The 19,734-nt window shown below is 31.2% G+C and overlaps 1 non-coding gene across 1 annotated transcript; it reads right to left on the minus strand.

The window, feature by feature from the left end:
- Nucleotides 1-11,458: 11,458 nt before the first annotated feature.
- TRNAD-GUC lies at nucleotides 11,459-11,530 on the minus strand. The gene has a single exon. It is a non-coding gene; the product is annotated as a tRNA-Asp (tRNA).
- Between the last annotated feature and the right edge of the window lie 8,204 nt (nucleotides 11,531-19,734).

Here is a 19,734-nt window from a genome sequence, read left to right on the forward strand (position 1 = left end):
TCACAACTGTAAATGTTACGCATAGTGTGCAAGCTATAACAGTCATCAGCATATAAGTATGGGTCAACATTAATGTGCATACATGCAACAACAGTGTGAGTGCATGAGAATCTAAAAGATTGAAATCGATCACAATCACACCATCTTATATTCAGATTACCAGTAGATGTTGTAGAATTATCTCCCTCATGTGGTCGAACTAGTGCTTGGACAACGAAATCGGAATCAAGTCTGGTAAAATTATGGACAAACATTTATATCGCATGTGTTTGATTCTTTTGCATTGCCTTCTCTAAATTTGGAACTCAATTTCTCTCGCTGATCATCACATCAATTTGTGCACTTTTTTATGCCCATAGTTTGCTCAACCTAAAGTAAGTCTCCCTAACAATACTTGTGTTTGGGAGATGTCGAGTCCTTTTCAGCATTGAGTTGATACATTCGGCAAGGTTGGTAGTTATATGGTCATAATATCGACCCTCAATATCATATGCTTGTAATCATCTCTCCCTAGGGATTTCAGCAGCGAATTCATACACATCATCTCCGTATATTTTCAAATTTTCTAGTTGTGCACGAAATTTTGGTTGGAGTAAAACTTACCTTAAAAAGCAGTAAAATAAATGTTATTAAAAAATAAAAAATAACATAAATGAAGTAGAAATAATTAATGATAAATGACATAATAGTTACTCATGTTGATAATCTCTTTTTTTATCTTTTTCTGCATAAACCTCTTAATAGCATTAGACACAATATAACGTATACAATATGCAAGATATGTGAGAGGAGGCTTCCATATACTTTCAGGTCTAGAAATTGTGCTTGACAACCCATGCGACCGATATGAGATCATGCAAACCCCATCTTGAGTGACAACATGAGAATGCAAGTTGGATAGAAAGAAATTCCAAGTTTCCCCCGATTCATTTTTAACAATAGAGAATGCAATGGGGAAAATATTTATGTCTCCATCTTGTGCAACGGCTATTGTCAAGATGTGTCTGTAGAGCCCATATAGAAAAATCCCTTCGACTTGAATCATTTGTTTGCAAAATCGAAACCCTTCTATAGCTTACTTGAACGTCCAGAACAAGCGACCAAAAATTCTTTTTCCCGAGATAATGTCTCCCTGAAGCGTGACTGCAGGAAGAGTATAGTATCTAACAATGGTTCCATGGATGAAAAATTTCATTGCTTGTAACAAACGTGGTAGCTCATGATATGATTGATCTCAATCACCATACAACAAGGTCATTGCTTTTTGTTTAGCCATCCATGCCTTGAAATAAGTCGGAATATAACCAAATGTATTCTAAATGGATGCCACTAACACAAAAATGGGTGCTTTTGGATTTTTTTCACCAACAGCTTGGCATAAGAGTATATATGAATATAAATATTTGTGGTCTTGTGTTAAGGAGGTTATTGTACATGCATGTTGTGCATTGAACCTTGCGACTTCCCATAACATCTTCCGTTGTAGGTATGATACTAATATCCTTCAGTTACAGTCAACACCATAGTGTATACACCTTGTGAAATAAGTCTTTTGATCATACTTTGTGACATATAATTGAAGATGAACTTTGATATAGTACTCCTTAATTGCTGTTGTGCCTCTTTTTTTGTTTCAATCTGAGACTCAATCGCCAACTCAGATGAGCATTCGTCTGAACAACCCCAATGGGCATTACATAACTCTGACATATCATAGATTTCAGGATTCCGCATATCATCGTAGTTAAATGCATTGCAATTAGATGATGATACCAAGGGAAATCATGGTGAGGCATTTCAGGTTGAGGGTGTGTTTGTGCCCAAACATTCGAAGCATTCTGTAATCCTTTGTTTTTCATTGACATTTCACATAAACTAGATAAACTTAAAAATTTTAGAGAGTAAGAGAGTCTACAATATTCACGTTATTTGCTTTTCATTAACATTTCACATCAACTCATATAAACTTAAATTTTTTAGAGAATTATAGCATCTACATTATTCTACCAAAATAAAATAAAATTAATAATTGTTAAAGTTAGTTTTAAAATGATATAGATTTTTCGTATTTATTTACATATTTGTTTACATATTTTTCAAATTTATTTTAATTAAAAGTAAATTAATGAAAAATTTTATAAACATTTTAAAGGTGAACACATATATTATTGTAAACATTTTAAAGGTGAACACATATATTATTGATATAAATTTTTTATACAATTAAATGTCGAGTACAAAAATATTACTTAATTAAACAAATATATTACTTATATTTGTGTAATTCTTGCTGATGTCGAGGAATGGTAGAATAATAATGATGTGGTGCTCGTCGTGGTTGTCCACCTTCAACATTTTTATCTTATTGTGGTTCTGGTGTACTAAACATTACTCCACCACTTTATTTTCCACCTTCGGGTGAAAACGATTGAGTATTCGATGTATTTGATGTCATCATTGACGTCATCGACTCAAAATGCACACCGAAATCACCACGAGATTGACTGTATTGAAGATGATCATCCCATGGACCACTTGCTCCCATTTCTTCTGCCAAAAATTGTTGTAAAGGTGACATTTGATCCCAAGAACTTTCTACCCACATCGCTCGACTCTCCATCGATGCTTGATATGGAGCATATCCACCATAACTTTCTTGAGATGGATAGTAATCAGCGGAAGTGTAAGATGAAGATGTTAATAAAGATGATGATTTGTTTTTGCATATTTTGCCTTCATTTCCTCCCATTCGAATAGATCCTCCGGTGTTGTCAAGTATGATTTCTCATTTGCTTCATAATTTTGGAGGTAGGGAGAAATTGTGAAATCAAAATCTTCGGGTTAAACCTCGAAATGATTAAGCAAATGTAAATGCCTCTCATTCCATTGTTGTATGAATGTAACATGCTTCCCCGACCAATATTCCGTATGATTCCCTCGCGCATCTATTTTATGGAAATCGTCCAAGTTATATATGGACATTTCCATCGGTTGGTGAAACCCAAATTATCGCAAAACTCTATCGGTGGCATGGATCTCAACAATTGCGAAATTGAGCAATGATGTTACGGCACGCCATGTCTCTGCTCCTTCAAAGAAAAATGGTGGTAGACACCGTTGGATCTTCGACGAACAATACGATAACAATTAAATTGTCAAAAGTATTATTTTAGTATAATTAAAGAATTAATATTACAAATTTCAATGTTAATGCACAAATTATTAATATTTACCGCATATCTACCGGCGAGATCGATCCTCATCTGGATATCTACTTTAGTTGCACCCGACAACTTTGTATCGTTTATTCGGTGTCGAAATCTAAACAAAAATAATAACAACTACATTATTTATTGTCATTTTCAAAATATTTAAATAAATATACTAAAATATCAAAACTTTAAATATAAGCATTTACCTTGCGGCTAGAGGAAATTCTATAAGAGTGGATGTAATAGGCGTAAAAAACATGAGACAATAGGATTGTTCATTCGGTTAAAACCAAACCGAACCGAATCGAATTAACCATAACCGAATTAATCGAACTTTTTTTTCTTTAACCGTTAACCGAACCGAATTTTTTTTCGAAAATATTAACCGAACCGAATAAATTTTGGTTAATTCGGTTAATTTTCGAATTACCCGAATTTTTTTTAAAATTTTCTAATTTATATAAAAATTAAATGTTTTTTAATTCAAAAAAAAGTTTATAATTAATTTAAATAATATATAATTATAAAATAAAAAATTCAAATAAATTTTTTAATTAATTAATATTGATTTAGGTTTAAAAGTTATTGGATCTTAAATTATTAATTGGGTTTTAAATGGTTTGGGCTTAGCCCATATGTTATATATAATATATTTAATATTTTTTAATTAAAAAAATAGTTTACAATTAATTTAAATAATATATAATTATAAAATAAAAATTTTATATAATTTTTTTAATTAATTAATATTGATTTAGGTTTAAAAGTTATTGGATCTTAAATTATTAATTGAGTTTTAAATGGTTTGGGTTGAGCCCATATGTTATATATAATATATTTAATATTTAAAATTTAATTTCGGTTAATTCGGTTAATTAACCGAACTCGAACCGAATTAACCGTTAACCGAATTCTAAAAATTTTCTTAACCGTTAACCGACCGAACTAATTCGGTAACCGAACCGAATTAACCAAACTAATTCGGTTCGGTCAGTTAACCGAATTAGTTCGGTTATTTGAACACCCCTATGAGACAATACCACACCCATGATTAGAGCAAAACTAAACAACATGCTACATCCGCTTTTTTTCCTCTAACCACTATGATCACCTTGCAAAGTTCGCGATACAAAAAAAACTAAAATTGCAGAGCCCCAACTATACTGGCGACATATAAGGAAATCTTCTAATACCAGAAGATATTGGTTGTGCACCAAATTGCCCGATTTATCTGGTAGCAAGATCCCTCCAATCAACGTCATAAGATATGCTCGGGCTGCATATTTCACCTCTTGGTCCATTGATTGTCCATCTACTCTAAATTCTCTTTCCAACCACGTCATTCGTATCTGCATCCCAACAATGACATCGGTTGGAGCCTTATTTCCCTAATAATTATAAATAACTGCATATCGCGCATAATTTTTGCGAAACACCAATGGCATATCATTAATCGAAACGCCAAGTTGATATGCGACATCTTCTAATGTTCTCATCATTTCACCATAAGGAAAATGAAACATATGTGTTTCATGTCTCCAATGTTATTTCAACGTCGATATCAATGTCGACATCACCTTAAAACCACGAAGGAACGTCGCTGGATATAATACGGATTGTTGAAAATATATCACAATCCGTTGATGTGACTATTCATTCGTCATTCATCGATGACGAATGCCTCGTTCTTCTTACTATAATTTGAAAATAAATTAATTAATATAATTATATAAATAATTATTATTAATACTGTAATTTTTTCAAAAATAAAATAAAATAAAATAAAACAAAACAAATTAAATTTACTGCAATCAACTCAGTCGACAAAATATGAACATCATCAAGGCATAACTTTTTTTCTCTTGAGGCCATTTCAACACAAAATCTTCAACAAAAAAGTTGTTACTCTCAATAGAATGTTTGATTTCAAGTGAAAATCAATCCAACTCAAACCTCTATTTATACTACTCTGTCCAACGACTATTTTTTCAATTTAAAAATAGTAGTTGGAACTCGTCACACGGTATGACGAGTTCCGTTGAATTAAAAAAAATGCTCGATCACCAACGATCACCCCAACGGTCGAAAACTTCAAACTTTTGACTCGTTGGAACTCGTCACACCGACGTGATGAGTTTAGTGTCTATTAAAATAATATATGTTTTTTATGTTTTTTAAAATTCCAAAAAATTATTTTTTATGGGACTCGTCATGCCCGTGTAACGAGTCCCTGAAAATATATTAAATATATTCGTCCCCAGGGATCCACTTCCCACGGCCTATTAAAAAATTATATCACATGAAACTCGTCACGCCGGTATGACGAGTTCTTTCTCCACTGTAACATTTGTTGTAAATCCCAAAATAAAAATAAAGTTGACATATTGGACTAAATAATTGGACAACTTGGATTATTTAACTAAATCTGCCTTCTATTCCTATGCTATATTATCTACATTTATATATACTATTATTTAAAAGTTTGTTTAAGTTGATGCAAGTATAAACTCATTAAGTGATTTTAGTGATAAAATGAAAGTTATTCTTTTTAGAAGTATTAGATGTCTCTCTATAATGTATGTATGTTATCAATAAATTTAAAAACTTGTGAATAGATATTACATTTTAATCACCTAATATTATTAAGAGAATGGATTTGAGTATACTATTATTAATTCGTTTAATATAAAAAAACATCTAAACTATACCCTTTTTCTCAAAGTGTGCCTAAATTTTTTTTTATCAATCTAGGTGTCTAACGTTACAAACGTTATCACTTTAGGTGTCTCGATCACAACGATCGTTAAAAAAATTCATTAAGTTACATATGCCGTGTTTAGGTAATTTTGAAAATTTTATTAAAACAAATCGATCAATCTAGGTGCCTAATCTTACCTCCCTTGTCAGGGCCACCGTCGCGGTGTCTTCTTTGTCATCTCTCTAATTAGACGTCATCATCCTTGAAGTCAATTGGTTGTGGAATCGTGTGGTGTCACAATTTGCAGTTTTGTTCTTTGTCGGGGTCGTGTGATTCGTCGGTTCCATTTTTGGTTCGTTGGTTTCTGTTCTGGTGGCTTTTCATTGGAGAATTTGGTCATCTGGTGGAGGTGTGATTGGGTGGAGGTTTGATGGTGGTAAAAGATGGCAACTGACATGGGTTTAGGGATTAAAATTAATATTTTCAAAGTTTTGAATTTTTTTAGAAGTTTTTCAAAATTTTTAGGTTTTTTAAAATATATATAATTTTAATTTTTTATTTTAAACAAAAAATTTAAAATTATATAAATGTGACATGTGTCACTTGTAACTTAATAGAATATTTTAACGGTCATTATAGCCGAGACACATAAAATGGTAACATTTATAACATTATACACCTAAATTAATAGAAAAAAAGTTTAGGCATCATTTTAAGAAAAACATTATAATTTGATTTTTTTTAATATTAAAAATTATTAATTTAAATGATGTGAAATTGAAGATTATATAATTTAGACATTAAAATTTAGGGTAAATAACGCAAAAGGTCTCAATTATAAGGTATCACTTTATTAAATCCCTCAACTATTAAAAATAAAAAAATGACCCTTCAACTATAGAGTGTTGCTTTGTTGAGTACTTTAATTATTAAAAGTTACAAAATGGTCCCCCTAACTATTTAATATGTTCCAAACGTGTCCTTTTTTATTAAAAAAATGAATGATATTTTCAACTGAACGTTAACTTGTTGACTATGATATGATAAAATTTGATCCCAAATCTCAAACAACTATCATACCTCAGTCATCATGTTAATGTCTAGCTTAAATAACCACCAATATTTTAACGAAAATGAATGAGTTTAGAACATAGCGAATAGTCGGGTAGTCATTTTGTAACTTTTTACAGTCGAGGGACTCAACAAAGCAACACTCTATAATCGAATTACCATTTTATAATTTTTAATAGTTAAAAGACTTAATAAAATAATATCCTATAGTCAAGGGAGTATTTTTGTTCTTTACCATAAAATTTATACTAAAATTTTGATTAAGATGAAATCATGATTAATTGAGCGTCATCTAATAGAAAAATGGTTAAAAATAATTTTATAAATGATTATTAATATATTTTTACATGCTCTTATGTAATTGTTTTTAATAAATCTTATTTAGGAAAAGAGAGAAGGGAAATCTTTCGATGGGTATTGAATTTATAAGCCAAGAGAAAGGAGATATCTCAACTGATAATTTTTAACTATATATTCTAGAAATTATCAACTATTCTTATGTAATTCTTTAAATAAAACAACTAACAATCATTACATATGGATCAAACACGTGATTAATAAATTTATACAAAAATACTTACTTCTACTTTTTTTAAGTAATATTATAAACATATTTAGTTATAGAAAATGTTTTTTACAAACCACACTAACGAGACAATCTAATATTTTTTAAAGTATAAGTTGAAATTTTATATCATTTAATGATACTCAATTGAGTAAATATAAAAAAAATTATAATATAAAACAAGAAGAAGATTTAAGGGTAAAAGTTCATAACTTTTGGAAGATTAAAGCCTTAAATTTTAAAAATTAATCGATATAATCATTTAATTAATTAATATCGTCCTTGATCATTACAATGTTAATATAACAATTTATGATGCTAATATGACAATCTAAATTTTTGATATAACGGTTCATATGTGAAGGATGATGTGACAAAAAGACTTCATTAATTAAGCTTTTCTCTCATATCATCATTCACACGTAGACCGTCATTTTAATATCAGAGACCATCAAATCAATATTACGATTCATTACATCAAGAATGTAATGATCAAAAGTTTTCATTGGTTAAAGAGTCGGATTAATAAATTTTTTGAGTTTAAGGGCTTAATTAGATATAAAACAAATATCAAAGATATTTTTTTTCAAAATACAATGACTTTTTGCATCCTTAGGCCAATAAAAATATAGATGTATATTTTTTATATTTAATCAATGTAAAATACCATTATAGTAACTTTAATTTTTTTACTAATAAATAATTGTCATTGAAATTATTAAAGTTCTTTTTTAATTTTTTTCATTAATTTGAATGTGCATATGAGATAGAATTCTCATTGTTTTCATCAAGAAATGTTAGTGACTTCTAATTATGGATCGTTAATGTGCTCTAATTAAAGTAATATGTTTACACAAATATATAATTAATGCACTTCCTTTTTAAATTCAGTAAAACTAATGCATTAAATAAAAAAACATGTTCTCGATATGATAAATACAAATTTGAATAGCAGTAGCAAATTATGAAATCAAAGAAGAAATATTTGATTGTTTCCATTTTTATCTTATATGAGCATTTAGTTCCATGCTACTTAGGGGTGAGCAACCAATTATATCGAGTAATTTTTTTTGAGTTATTTAAGTTGATGAATCGTATTTTACAACGTGAATTTAACATGAAATTTTTTCGAGTTGAGTTTAAGAAATTTGAATCGAATTATTTGAGTTTTTATACTAATTTTGTATTAATTATGACAAGGATTGATTTTAATTTTTTGACTTTCTCAAACCATGTAAGATATATATATATTTTAGATTTTGTTCACTTTATAATGTTATTTAATATAAATAAAATCTAAAATTATAAATTATATTCACAATATTATATTTCAAAGAAAAATATTTTGAGGGTAAAAACATTGATGAGAGTATAAAAGAGTCAAGGAATTGATGAGAAGAAAGAATTTGCAACAGTTGCAGTCAAAAGACCAAATTGAGTAAAATGTAAAGTTAAGGACTAAATAAGAAAGAGTACATATTTAGTAAAAAAAAATAAGAATTGAAGTTACATAGGTGTTTTATAGTGATATATGAGCATGTGGTTCAAATTTGGTGAAAACGGACTTAAAATAAAGAGTGAATTGAAGAAATACGAAAACTATGAAAAACTAAGGGACTAAATTAAAAAATAGAAAACTTATTATAAAAAAGATGAATAAAAAATACATATATATTCTAAGATGGTTTAAGAGGATGTTGTTCGAATTTGGTAAAAAAAATAGACTAGAAATGGAGAAAGAATTGAAGGAATAATAAATCAATGACTAAATCGTAAAATTATCAAAATACTTTATTAAATTTTTAGTTTTTTTAATAATTCAAAATTTTTAAATTTCAACTCGACTCGAACTCCAACTCTTCCGTTTTCCTAAACCATCCATGTTTGACACTAACGTTTGACACGTATCTGGATACAGGTTGGGGAATATAATCCTCCATAAAAAAAATTAGAAACATTGGATATATCCGTGTAGGACATGTGCCTATATCCTACACTTGTCCAAGCTCGAGTATTACAGATGAGGAGGATCAACTATAAACTGATTTCGAAGTTTCTCGATATATTTTTCCCCAACCTATGACATGCATGTTCCCACAGTTTCCCAAATACCTGTTCTCAACTCCATTGTAAGTATACAGATATGAATATCTACGATCCTCTTCTTATTATTAAGTTATGAAAATCTTATAACATATATATATTTTTATTATACAAAAAACCTCATGCATGAGCGAGTTCAACTAGCTTGCATGATCTACAACTAATCGTCAAGGGAATGCCAACCATGATTTAAATAAAATTAAGTATAAATGTTGAAGAAATAGAAGTTAATGTTACGTACACATTGTTGATAGCTAGCTAGAAAGAAAGTAAAACCTGTAAATTCGGTGAAAACCCAATTATTCTCCGATGAGTCTCCAAGCTCTCTAGTGTTTACCTATTAGCTACTTGCTATTAACGAGGTAGCATCTAAGTCTCTATTTATACTATTTGCTTATGCTTAACCTAGCTAACTAGGGTTTATTTAAAAAGTGTGAGAGTATTACTCTTACAAGCGGGAATTCACTTGTATGATTTCCATAAATAAATAACCTTATTAATTGCATATTATTAAACTTCAATTAATATATTGGTTATAAGTAATAATATATCTACCTTGTTTTTTATTTATGATATTATTATTTTATAGTCTATTCTAAGTTTATGACCTTTTTTATTAATATTCTTAAGGTTCAAATTTAAATCTTTCACTGAAAATATAATATATATTTTAATGTTATTCTGATACTTGTTAGTACTTTTTTTTAAATAACCCGAATATTTTATTTATTGAAAGTCGTATCAATAAACATCTTGTCAGTTACAGACTGAACAAATACAGTCGTGACTATCATAAGTAAAACATAACAATGATCGCTTAGTGATAGTCTGATAAACAAAAACATTAACAAGAGAAGCAACGACTTACATAAACTGATCACACCAACGGCTATGAGCATCAAACATGGAGGAGAGAAACTTGAAGAAGAACAACAAATGGCCAACATAAAAAGAGATCCCCTTAACGGCAATCCCATCCGACACATATATGCAATAACCAATTAATCGTCTTGTACAAATGAACAGAGGAACCAGACATTGAGAATGCAACCAACCATGGATTAATGTAAAATAGTAGACCGAGAAGAAAACCAAATTAAAAAACCTGCACCGAAAGTCCACATACACCGGTAGTCATGATACTCTTTATCAAAAAGGATCAGGAGAAACATTATTATTAAACTAAGCTAAAACTAACAATGAAAAACTAATAAAATAAAGAACGAATGGGAAAAGGAAGCAGAAGGACAGGAAGGTGGCCCTGAACGACCACCACCGCTGCGGAGAAATCTTTGAGAGTGGGAAGTTGTTAGTACCTTTTATATATATTTAAAGAATGAACAAATGATGTAGAGAAATTATTACATATTCTTAAGTTTTCTTGACTTGTCTTTACAAGGCCACATTTGCCATCTGGCGGATAAAAGGAGCAAAGGCAAGACAATAGTTTAGAGTTGTTTTAGTTGTTCATAGAGCTTCAATTGTTTCTTTAAGGTGAAAAAAGCTACATACTTTGATTAATTGTTCATTTTAATTTTTTTTTTTGAACTGACATTTTTGTTCTTTTTCAGTCCTACCTGATTAGCTTCCTCGGTTCAATTTTATTACTTTATATCAACCAGTTATCTGTCATTTACATCAACCAGTTATCTGTCATTTACATCAACCAGTTATCTGTCATTTACATCAACCAGTTATCTGTCATTTACATCAACCAGTTATCTGTCATTTACATCAACCAGTTATCTGTCATTTACATCAGCACTCGTAAAGTTATCAGATTGGATGCGTAATAAAAAAACGTAAAAACGCCGTTGCCGGGGATCGAACCCGGGTCACCCGCGTGACAGGCGGGTATACTCACCACTATACTACAACGACTCAGTTGCTCACATCGCAAAACATTGTATATTTAATCATATGTTTTGTGAAATATTTGGCCCTATATGCAAAGCGACAAAAGATACAATGGGCATCATGGGATATATTGTGTGTTTATGGAGTTCAGAAATTTGCATAATTTCAACTTGGTGCTGCTCCATAAACAAGCCTCGAAACTTGTTATTAATCCTAATACCTTTTCTTGTATTTCAAAGCTAAATATTTGTTTCTAATCGGGATTTTCTTGATGCTATGGAGGGTAATAATCCCTTGAGCATTTTGGCGGCAAAGCATTTGTTTAGTGGTGGTATCCTCGTTAAGTTTGGCAACCTATATACCAGGATTCCGATTCGATCCTTCATCGTCTCATCAGTTATTGACATCTTTGCTTCATTTGCAGGATGGTGATGACGACAAGCGCAAAGCTCTTGTTTTTTCATTTTAATATTTGGTTCCATATCAACCTTTGTTGTTGACATACAAAGTGTCGCGACCGTCTTTCGGTTGGGCCCGAAATTGAGTTTCGACTTGGATTAAACGAATTGGAGTCGCCACCGGTCATTTTAAAAAATATATTTAGGCTAATCGGACACCATTTTACCTGATCTGCGTTTTACCAAAAATATGTCGGACTCGGGAGTCGGTTACAGTCAAGGAAGGATTAGCACCCTTAAACCGCTCTTTCGATACCAATTAATTTGTCGGTTGTCTTAATTGCAAAAATTAAAAATTCAAATTAAAATTTAAAAACCCGATTCAAATTACTTACCTTTTATCGATTGAAATTACTACTGAATAAGTCAAAAAGATGTTAGATACTAAAATAAAATATTGAATGCTTAAACACTTAGTGATTATGGTAACTTGAAAGTCCAAACAACAAGATCAACAATAATTAGGGTATCAATCGAGGATATTAAACAAATAAGACACTAAAAATAGAAATAAATCATAAATAATATTAAGGAATAAAATAAACTAGAAACATGGATGAATAAATAACAATTCGAAACAAGCAAATAATGTAGCAAGTGACCGGAATAAAATAAAGCAAAACATGTATGTTTAAATCGAAACTAGCTAATAAATATCAAAGATAAAAGCAAAAGCCATCTCTGTGAGCAATTAACATTATATGCAAAAGCCATCTCTGTGAGCAATTAGTCTCCTTCCATAGCAAGCGGGGCACGGGACATCTGATTTTCTTCATAAAACCCAGGTTCTTGGTCTGCGTTGCAGGTAGGACATGGAATATTTCCCCGTCCAGCACAATTACGAGGAATCTTGACTCGTGTTTCTTTATACGGCACAAAGAGAACAGACCACTTTGCTCATCATTCGTCCTCAACCACCGCCTCCGTTGGTTGTTGTCGCGGCGGCACAACAACCACCTTGCGCCACCCTTCATCGCAGCTTCTGCAGCTAGACTTCGCATCATCAACCAAATCCGCAGCGGCTCCGTCATTGGCAACGCTTCGTTCCTTGCAAATATGGGCCAAGACTTATTCTAAATTGGGTGCGTAGAGAACTGGCGGTTTTGACCGGTGTAAATCAAGAGAAGCCACTCCCCATGTCAAATGGTGTCGCTGGAGACTGGTTTAGATCGTAAGCACGCTGCGCCATTATTGGACCGCCATTTTTCGTAAAGATAAGCTGTCGTAGAAAGTGCCGAAGCAATGGCTGCAGGACTGAAATGAGGAAACTTCTGCTTTATCAGTGCGGCAAGACCGGCAATATGAGGAGCTGCATTGCTTGTCCCGGACATCATCGCAAAGTAGGAATCGAAGCAATTGACAAACGACGCATCTCTTGGTCTTTTCCTCAGAGTCGACGAGACTGGGATATTCACGTTATATAATAAGTCCACTGTCAGCTTTGTTGATTGAAGTTTTGCAGAAAATTTAATAAACAGCAGCTTCTTGCATTGTATCCATCAAAGGAACACTAGTAAAATCTCCATTGGGATGAACTGAGGGAGGGGGGGGGGAATCATAGTCGGAGCCTCCACTGGCCCCCGAATTGAGTAGAGATCCCCCACTTGAGAGAGAGAGAGCGGAGCCCACCGTCCCCCAAAAAGTAGAAAGAAAATGTAATTTAAAGAATGAAATTCTGGGATTGGTTTTGAGTTAGTGGGGGTAGTGGTTCCACGATGGAAGGGGAGATTGTTGGGTTGGGTGGGTAGTTTGTTGAATAATGGTGATAACGGGTTGAACATGAGACCTGAAAAAAAGACAAGAAAAAAATTAATAAATAAATTAATAATAATAAATAAATAAATATTTTTTTAAAATCCGGACAAAGATATTAGTGTCTACACTAAGGACAGTTCAGCTCCATATTGCCATATTGTTATTGTCCGCTACTTTTTATTAGGGTTGGACGAATTATTAGATGTAGATTTTGACGTTGAAGGATAAATTTTTAAAATTTTAGAAGATAAACCTATAAACAAAATTAAAGGATATAAAACAAATTTTTAATAAAAATATATAAAAAATTAAAATTTTAAGATGACAACTTCTCTTTTCCGCCGCTTGATCCGTTTCTCAGCGGATGAATACTAAGACAGTGTTCAATTTGGCTCAACCAACAAGAACGTGTCCGAGAATGAGTTCCGTTACGTGGTCTATGCCGCAAGGAAGTCAGAATTAAAAAAATTCATAGAACCCGGTAGAGTTTGATTTATTTCACCCCTAATAATAATTACAAATTAAATATAAAAATTAAATCTTGATTATCAGAACTTAAGAACTTAATATTTTACTATTTTTCATTAAAATTATTCATACTACTAAAATAACAAAAAAAAAAGTATTATTTTCTTCTATTCTTTTGAGCGGAAAAAGTAATCTATGTATCAAATTAATATTTTATTAAAAATATTTAAAAATAAATAAATATATTAATTATCATTGTTTTAAAATTGTTTATGAAATTATTATTATTTATTTAACCACTTATATTTACTTTATGAATTAATCCATTTAAATTAAATACCGTAAAAGTTTATTACGAAAATAATATTTTTAATTTATTTTATTTATAATATTAAAATTCAAATCCTAAATATAAAAAACAATTTTAGTTTATTTTCAATAAAAAAAAAGAAAAATTAGTATTGGTAGTAGGCCGAGAAGGTCAAATTGCAAGTCAAAATGGACATTCTTTGTGTTGGTGGAGAGGAAGCTGAAAATGGATAGGTTGGTTGGGGTGAAGTTCGAGGTTTTAGAAGATGCTTTTCTTTCGCAATAAACAGTTATACTTCGCCAAATCTATGTTCTTGAAAATCATTGAGAAAGGTCGCTGCTTCTGTCATTTCTTGAAAATTTTGATAATTTAAAATAATTAATTAAAATATGACATAATTTATATAATAATTCATACAAAGTGGTGTGACGAGTCTAGGGCTTTAACTTTATCATTAAATCAATATTTATTCATTTAAAAAAATATTATGAATACAATATAAATATATAAATGAGTTAAATGTTAGAACCAAATTATATTAAACATAAAACAAATTTCAATAATAAATTATATTATATCATCAAAAATAAGATAGTGTTGGATTTGTGAAAACATACTTGAATTCATGGCTAGAGATTGCTTAAAAGATTAATATATGAAAATTCAAGTTAGATCTTCCAAGAAGATATATTTCTCTTGAGTATAAATTCTTTCATGTTAGGTATGGCTCATAAATATATCAGTAAAGAGGACAGAGGATGGAGTGGTGTGAGCGGAGCGAACATCATCTGTCCTTACAAAGAAAGTCTCGTAGTGGGGATTACAATTATGTGGGTTGGGGGTGTGTGGGTTGTAGTACGGTACAGTGTTATTTTTGTAAATATGTACCAGTGTTTATTTATTATAAAGGAGATGTAACCAAAACCTATGAGATATTGAATGACAAATCTAGCGTCGCCCATGGCACCGATGACGTAAGCACATTGATGAACATTGTTAAAATTCTTGTGTTCTTTTCGTTTTCTTTATCCGATTATTCGACATTTCACGATGTAAGGAAAAATAAAAGTTGACCTAGTTGTTGGAGATCACTATCTCTTTATATAATTAATCAATTATATTGTATGTATTTATAACTTTATCTCTCGTCAAATTATAAATACAACTTGATGGTATCTACACTTTTTATTTTCATGCTACTTTTAATACCTTGTGACTTGTGTAACATAATTGGTCAATTAATTTTGTGTCATATTTTATAATAATATTATACATATGTGGTCATAATTATAAATTTTATTCTAACATTAAATTCATATAATATTAATAAAAAAATAGTTTATAAGTAGTTGGAGGTGATTATAAGGTGTTCAGAACAAAACACTTATAACTTAATGTTATATCCTATTTATATGGGTAAAATATACGGTTGATCATTTTCGTTTAAGTTTTGTACAATTTTTCTCATTGAATTAAAAGAACATAATATTTGATTTTTTTTATTTAATTAAAGTGTGGTCACCGAAAGTTAAATGTTGTTAGCATGGGCGGATTGGCCCCCACCAATTATTTTTTAAATATTAATTAATATTAAAAAATATGTAATTTTAAAAAAAAATAAAGAAAAATTCATTGGGCTCCCCTCAATTAAAAAACTTTATTTATGAAAAATAAAAAATATTTTAACCCCAGTATAATAAATTCCTAATTCCGACCATGTTTAATGAATTACTGACGCAATCCAGTGGATTTATAAAATTAAAATGGTAAACTACTTGATCATTTATGTTTGAATAAATTAGTGATGAGGTATTGCAAGTAAGCTAAAGCCTGTATGGGTAACAAATGTGACATTTTTATTCACAATGGAAGCCTGTGTGAGCAAGACATCAAGATGTATAAGCACAAAAGAAGACTTACTTCTGGTCATTTCCATGTGTTGCCGAATCGCATTCTATATAATTAATGGCTTCTTTAACCTATTTCATTAAAGACGTCATCGTTTACTCTCCTAAAACTCTTACTTTTACTATCACCATACTCGGTCACAAGCTCATTGTTATTCCACACGACTATTTCTCCGACATCGAGACACTAAACGGTAGAAAAGAGAGTTTTGTCAATTGAATATTTATAGTATTTTGACAAAAAATCACTTTAACTTGGAATGATATTAAAACAAATGTTGGCAGTCAATTACCCAACATAGAGTAACTCCACATCCTTGCCTTACATACCGAAACCCCAAGCCAAGAAACATCAGAACTTAGCTGACCTACCCATTCTTTATTCTTTGTTGCCTGTGTCATCTTTATCTGATGAACCTCTCTGAAACTACTCCTAGATTGGATGACAAGAAAATCTGCTACTGGGTTATACCTTACCTTCTTCCACCATGACTTCACAAGATTTTATAGTGTTCTCAGAATGCTCCACCAATCTCTCTTTGCTTATATCCTTAAACTCCCTCATCCTCATTGCAAACTTGACCCTGATCTGATAATAATAATAATATAGTAGTAACTAAAGAACCACGCACCCATACAAAGTGTGGTTTGTAAGGAAAGAAGACGAAGAGTGGAGGTCGGGTTAGCGGCTATGAGAGATGAGGTGGTCATTGCAGATTAAACTTGACAAAATAAAATGAAGAAGAAAAACTAAACGCCGCTGCCGGGGATCGAACCCGGGTCACCCGCGTGACAGGTGGGAATACTCACCACCATTGTTTCGAAAACCGGATCGGACCGGCCGGTTTAACCGGGAATCGTTGCCTAGTCCGGTTCAAACTAAACCGGTTGAACCGCTATTAGTGAACCGGCCAGAATCGTTCGAACCGAACCGGTTGAAAACCGAAAAAAAACCGGGAAAAACCGCCAATTTTTTTTTTTAAAAAAAATTAAACCAAACAACGTCATTTGTTAAACGAGCCAAGTCGAACTCGAGTATTGCTGAGCTCGACTAAAACTTTAAAAGTAAGCTCAACTCGACTCAAACTCACGAATTAAAAATTTTCAAGTTCGACTCGAACTCGAAATATAATATTGAAACTTGAACTCGAAAAGGCTTGAACTCAATAAAAAATTTAGAAGCTCGATTGAAGCCTAAAATTCGAGCTTCATTGAAGTGAAAGAATAGTTCACTCTATGCTCACCAAAAGGCTCCATGATTTTGAATGTCAAATTACCTCTATTATTTATAGAAGTTAGTTGGGATGCTCTTCTATGTTTCTTAGCCATATGGGATTGTTTTGTTCTCATATTTTTACTCTTTAGACTTTTGGGATGTTCTTCTATGTTTCTTAGCCATGTGAGATTATTTAAAAAAAAATTAAACCAAACAATATCATTTTGTTATGATTTTTTAGCCCCAAATTTATTTTTTAATTATAGTTATATAATTATATTTATTATTTAATATGTTTTATCTTAAATATTATGCTGTAGTTAATTTAAATCATTTTGTTTCACTTTATTTTATGGGTTTTAACTCATATATGTTATGACTTGCTTTGAATATGACTTGTGATATACAAAATTATTTTTTATTAAATATTTTTGGTATTTTTATTTAATTTTTTAAATAATTATGACGTCGTCCGGTTGAACCAGTGAACCGATAGTATGACCGGTTCGCTAACCGGTCCGGTTCTGAAAACCATGCTCACCACTATACTACAACGACTTGGTTACTTGAAATACAAACAAGATTTTATTTATTTATATTTGTTGGGAAGCATTTGACCATAGATATGCAAAGCGTCAAAAGATACAATGGATTTGTGATATCTCTTAATACTTGTGATGTCCTCCAGGAAATGATGAATTTGTTCTGGTGGATCGGATACTTGGAAGTTGGAAGATACAATGGGAATCATGAAAAAGTAAAGCGGTATGAACTTTAGAAATTGGCATAGTTTGAACTTGGCGCTGCTCCATAAACAAGCCTCGAGACTTCTTACTAACCCTAGTACTTTTTCTTCCTTGTATTTCAAGCCTAAATATCTTTTTGAATAGGGATTTTCTTGATTCCATGGAGGGTAATAATCCCTGGAGCATTTTGGAGACAACATTTGTTTAGTGGTGGTATCCGTTGGTGATGGAAATTTTATTGACGGGTTCAAAGATCCTTGGACATCCGCTGATGATCATAATTTTTTAAATCGAATCAACTCCTCTGTACCGGGTGTAGAGGTTATGAAGGTGTCTCAACCAGCCCTTCAGGTGAAAGACCGACTAGTTGCAACAATGAGATTTTTTGAAATGATTTTAATAAAATGTTAGAGTCGCAACCGGCCCTAGCATGAATGCAGAAGATCAATTATTGTCCCCATGAATGAACATTGCCTCAGGAGTCGAGAAATTATTATGCGATTTTGAAAAGGATGTTGACCTACTTCGGGAATCAACAGTAGTCACCTCATGAGCATGATTGCGGGAGATATACTATTGACTCCCTAATAAGTGAAGATTGCCTTAAATTTAAAAACGGATGCAATCAATCAACCGGTTAAAACCTAATTATACTATGTGAGTTTATTAAAGGCTTCCTAACCTAGAATATCAAATTATGAAGATTAGAAATCTTAAAGGACTAAACCTAAAGTGGAGTCTCTAATATTAATCATACTATTTGTTTGATCAAATTATTGAACCGGATGATTAATTTCAGCAATCGAACATTTTTATGTGAAAATCCAAATCCAATCATCCCCTATTATTTAAGAACTAAGGTGAAAATAACTATAATGAATGCTCTAATTAACCTAATTCAATTAGGTCAGTTGATTAATCTACCTTAAAGTCCAGGGACTAAGATAGTGATAGTCTAAAGTTAAAGGACTAAGGTTATGATTTAAGGCTCTAGTTATTAACCTAATTAATCAAACTAAAGTAAACCTAACTAAAGAGTTGAAGGACTAAAATTAAACTAAGGCTTTAAAAATTAATGTGATAAATTGACCAATTATTGATTTGAACAACCAACTTGAATAATCAGACATTTTTATGCAAAAATTTGGATTATTCCCTAATTAAGTATAATGTGAAAATAAACCTAAAATCTAAAATGTTATTTATTAGAGAAAGTACCTAACCTAAGGGAAAATCCTAGAAGATACCAAATTTAAGGAACTACTAAAATTAAACAAATTAAAAATACATGCATAAATGTATCCAATTATTTCAAACAATCTAATTAACTAATTAATTGCATAGCAATAGAAAGTAAAGTCAATTCTA

Source organism: Hibiscus syriacus, unplaced genomic scaffold (assembly GCF_006381635.1).
Source record: "Hibiscus syriacus cultivar Baekdansim isolate YM2019G1 unplaced genomic scaffold, ASM638163v2 tig00110864_pilon, whole genome shotgun sequence".
Classification (NCBI taxonomy): Eukaryota; Viridiplantae; Streptophyta; class Magnoliopsida; order Malvales; family Malvaceae; genus Hibiscus; species Hibiscus syriacus.